The sequence below is a fragment of the Triticum aestivum genome, chromosome 5A (assembly GCF_018294505.1).
Source record: "Triticum aestivum cultivar Chinese Spring chromosome 5A, IWGSC CS RefSeq v2.1, whole genome shotgun sequence".
In the NCBI taxonomy this organism is placed as follows: domain Eukaryota; kingdom Viridiplantae; phylum Streptophyta; class Magnoliopsida; order Poales; family Poaceae; genus Triticum; species Triticum aestivum.
The window spans coordinates 515,312,905-515,318,039 of record NC_057806.1 but is presented as its reverse complement, the minus strand read 5'-3'; positions in this window follow the sequence as shown (position 1 = coordinate 515,318,039).

The window sequence follows — 5,135 nt, the reverse complement described above, 5'->3', positions numbered from 1 at the left end:
TTGTGCTTCAAAGCAGCACCATGATCTTCATGATAGAGAATCTCATATGTTGTCACTTTAATATACTAGTGGGAATTTTACATTATAGAACTTGGCTTGTATATTCCAATGATGGGCTTCCTCAAAATGCCCTAGGTCTTCGTGAGCAAGCAAGTTGGATGCACACCCACTTAGTTTATTTTGTTGAGCTTTCATATATTTATAGCTCCAGTGCATCCGTTGCATAGCAATCCCTACTCCTTGCATTAACATCAATGGTGGGCATCTCCATAGCCCATTGATTAGCCACGTTGATGTGAGACTTTCTCCTTTTTGTCTTCTCCACATAACCCCCCTCATTATATTCTATTCCACCCATAGTGCTATATCCATGGCTCGCGCTCATGTATTGCATGAAAGTCTATGAGTTTGAGATTACTAAAGTATGAAACCATTGCTTGGCTTGTCATTGGGGTTGTGCATGATGAGAGAATTCTTGTGTGACGAAAATGAAACATGACTAAACTATATGATTTTGTAGGGATGAACTTTCTTTGTCCATGTTATTTTGAGAAGACATAATTGCTTAGTTAGTATGCTTGAAGATATGTCAATATGAACTTTTTTCTTGAATCTTTCAGATCTGAATATTCATACCACAATTAAGAAGAATTACCTTGAAATTATGCCAAGTAGCACTCCGCATCAAAAATTCTGTTTTTATCATTTACCTACTCGAGGACGAGCAGGAATTAAGCTTGGGGATGCTTGATACGTCTCCAACGTATCTATAATTTTTTATTGCTCCATGCTATGTTATCTACTGTTTTGGGCAATATTGAACTTTATTATCCACTTTTATATTATTTTTGGGACTAACCTATTATTGCTCCATGCTATGTTATGTACTGTTTTGGGCAATATTGGGCCCAGCCTAGAATTGCTGTTTTTGCCTATTTCAGTGTTTCGAAGAAAAGGAATATCAAACGGAGTCGAAACGGAGTCGAAACGGAACGAAATCAACTGGAGAAGTTATTTTTGGAAGGAAAGCTACCAGATGGACTTGGACCCCACGTCAGGAGCCAAGGGAGGTGCTCACGAGGGTGGGGGCGCCCCCCCTAGGGCGTGCCCCCCTGCCTCGTGGGGCCCCCGAAGCTCCACCGATGTACTTCCTACACCCATATATACTCACGTACCCTAAAACTTCCAGAACAGAGCACGATAGATCGGGAGTTCTGCCGCCAGAAGCCTCCGCAGCCACCGAAAACCAATCTAGACCCGTTCCGACACCCTGCCGGAGGGGGCAATCCTTCCCCGGTGGCCATCTTCATCATCCCGGTGCTCTCCATGACGAGGAGGGAGTAGTTCTCCCTCGGGGCTGAGGGTATGTACTAGTAGCTATGTGTTTGATCTCTCTCTCTCTCGTGTTCTTAAGGTGGTACGATCTTGATGTATCGCGAGCTTTGCTATTATAGTTGGATCCTATGATGTTTTCTCCCCCCCTCTACTCTCTTGTAATGAATTGAGTTTCCCCTTTGATGTTATATTATCGGATTGAGTCTTTAAAGATTTGAGAACACTTGATGCATGTCTTGTCATGGATATCTGTGGTGAAAATGGGATATCACGTGATTCACTTGATGTATGTTTTGGTGATCAACTTGCGGGTTCCGCCCATGAACCTATGCATAGGGGTTGGCAGATGTTTTCGTCGTGATTCTCCAGTAGAAACTTTGGGGCACTCTTTGAGTTCCTATGTGTTGGTTGAATAGATGAATCTGAGATTGTGTGATGCATATTGTATAATCATACCCACGGATACTTGAGGTGACAATGGAGTATCTAGGTGACATTAGGGTTTTGGTTGATTTGTGTCTTAAGGTGTTATTCTAGTACGAACTCTAGGGCTGTTTGTGACACTTATAGGAATAGCCCAACGGATTGATTGGAAATAATAACTTTGAGGTGGTTTCGTACCCTACCATAATCTCTTCGTTTGTTCTCTGCTATTAGTGACTTTGGAGTGACTCTTTGTTGCCAGTTGAGGGATAGTTATGTGATCCAATTATGTTAGTATTGTTGAGGGAACTTACACTAGTGAAAGTATGAACCCTAGGCCTTATTTCCTATCATTGCAATACCATTTACGCTCACTTTTATCATTTGTTACCTTGCTGTTTTTATAATTTCATATTACAAATACCTTTATCTACTATCCATATACCACTTGTATCACCATCTCTTCGCCGAACTAGTGCACCTATACAATTTCCCATTGTATTGGGTGTGTTGGGGACACAAGAGACTCTTTGTTATTTGGTTGCAGGGTTGCTTGAGAGAGACCATCTTCATCCTACGCCTCCTATGGATTGATAAACCTTAGGTCATCCACTTGAGGGAAATTTGCTACTGTCCTACAAACCTCTGCACTTGGAGGCCCAACAACGTCTTCAAGAAGAAGGTTGTGTAGTAGACATCAGCATGCAATTAGCTTATTTTTCTTCTTCTTTTTCAAACCACTGTTTCCCACGCGTGTACGCTCCCGATGTTGCGGTGGGTTTGAAAATGGGTTACTTCACATTTGGCCCCGTTATTGCCAGCACCAAATAACACGTAGCACTACGGCTATTTAAGCCACCCTCTTCCTCTGCCATCCCTCATCCATCTGCCCTTCTTGATCTTCGACCCCTTCTCCGTCTTCTACACAACACTCAGCCATGCAGTACACTGGACCAACCTACCGCTTCCCACCCACCGTGCCGGAGTGGCTATACCCTACCGGCGTGTACGTTGATCGCACATTACGTGTGTGGGCGATATCAAGGCTGAGGACCGCAAGGAACTTCACTGAGTTCTTCCTCGTGTCCAGCTACCACCACCTCCCGAGGGGATCTCCAACGATGTTCCGTGTCGAGGAGGTCATCCAAAACTGTGTGGTGGTTGCTATCCTTGCCCACTTCACCAACACATTCGACGCCTTGTACCTCCTCAGCCAGGTGTTTTGGTGTGGCTCCGAGTTCATCGCTTTCACCACCCACACCAGGTTCACGGAGTACAACAACATCTTCCCCACCGCGACTCACATGCAACTCTGCCATACCCCATCGACAACGCCTCGGAGGAGCAATGAAAAGGGCGCCGGAGGAGGAGCGAGGTGGAGAAGGCAGTGGCTAGGGTTCTAAACCCTCTATCTTTTTTAATGTATTTTATGTTAAGTTGTAATTGAACTATGTTGGAGTTGCTTTGGGCTTGTTGGCCCTTTTCTTAAATTCTATTATTAAGTTTTCTATCTATTCTATTATTAAGTTCTTCCTACTTTGAGCTATGTGATCGTGCTATGGGCTTTTTGGCCCTATCTACATATTAGGACTACATATTTGTTGATTATTTTCTTAGAGTGCTCGGCTTGTTAGTAGGGTTCCCTTGTTACTAACCACCTAGTGCATGCAAGCAAGCTTTGTTAGTAGGGATGAATGAGTATATGTAAGCAAAGGAGTGGATCTTTTTTTACACAAGCCACAAATATGTAGCCACCTAGCTAGAAGAGAGGAACCGGCGGCAGTGACTGTCGCTGCATCCATGGTGGCTGGCGTGCAAGAAAGCTTCTCGGTCAGTGCATCGTGGCGGATGCATCGGCGCATGCAGGCTCGGTCAGCGCATGCAGGCTTGGTCGGCGCATCGTGGGATCGTGGCATTGGTGCATGCAGGCTCGATCGATGCATGCAGGCAGGGTTTGTTGGGTACATGGGTAGCAGGCTTCTGTCCTGGCGGCGCGCGTAGACGTTTAATGCAAGGGATGGCCCAACGAAACCATAGCCCAACGGTCCAACAGCGACACCACCCAACGTGGCCCCACTTGTTAGCTCGAATGGACGACACAGTCTAGCATGGCTCCACTAGTCAGAGTTAACGATCAAGCCTTTGACCCGACGGCAACGTCCATTGCGCCTAGTTATGAGGGTTTCTGGCAAGGGAGTGGGGAAAATTGAGAAAAAGTTAAGAGCGCGGGGATGAATGAGTAGAACCCAGCCGAGTCTCCCCTTCACCCGTAGGGTGGTCAAGCTCGAGGTCCTCAAATCCGTCCGTTATTTCATCCACCATCACCCTAGCATATCCTTCTAGAATCGGCCGACAATGAAAAGTTGCACCGGGTTCAAGAGGTGCAACAGAGCCAACAACCACCTTGACTTTAAATTTCATCCATTGCGTCATGAGGTGGCAATTTTGAGACTCTGTGATTAAGTCCAAGGGGTCGCTAGCAGGAGCCGTGAAGACAGGCTCCAGCTGAAGCAGCTCGGTGGAAGCCATGTTGTTTCTCCGCTGAGATGGCGGGGTAGCTTCGGGGGAAGCTTCGGCGGGTTGCTTGCTACGATCTACTTCTCGTTGCTCTATCACTTGTACCCTTGCGTGCAGCGCCTGAATTTGGGTCTGCTCCACTTTCTTCTTCCTCTCCTGGCATTTGTAACCGGCTGCTTCCGGAAACCCAACCTTCCACGAAACGGAGCCTGGCATGCCTCATGTCCATCTAGGGTGCTCAGGATTCCCGGGGGTCATTGTGAGCTTATCGTTCTCTCTGTCTGGAATGAACGCCCTTTGCTGCGCTGCATCCATATACTGCTGAAGCTTCGTGACGGGTATTCGCATTTGCTCGTTCGTCCAACGGCATTTGCTCGCTGGAAAGAACCAAGTCCGGCAACGGTCTGGCCAGTTCAATGTCTGTAGTTCGACCCCTTTATTAAACAGGTCATTCTCAGCCTTTGCCCACAATGGCCGGGCTTTGAGGTAGCCACCTGACCCCGTGCGATGGTGACGCTTCTTCTTTGCAGCATTTTTCTTGTTTGTCGCAGACATCTTCTTACTCTTGTCCGATGTCTTGTGGGCCACAAAGTCGTCCCACTGATCTCTGATCTTCTCATTGTCTGTGTCAAAAGGGTAGGGCGTCCCGAACTGTGCGTCTAGGATAGATGGTAACAGGAGACGGGGGACACAATGTTTACCTAGGTTTGGGCCCTGAAGTGTGAATGCTTGCAAAGTTCATAAGTTTGATCGATGACAATTTCAATCACTTTTCCTAGCGTCATAACAGCAATTCTTTCTTATGAAACTTCTCATGTTATAGTGGCAACCAATTCACATGTTAAGGTTCAAACAATGAA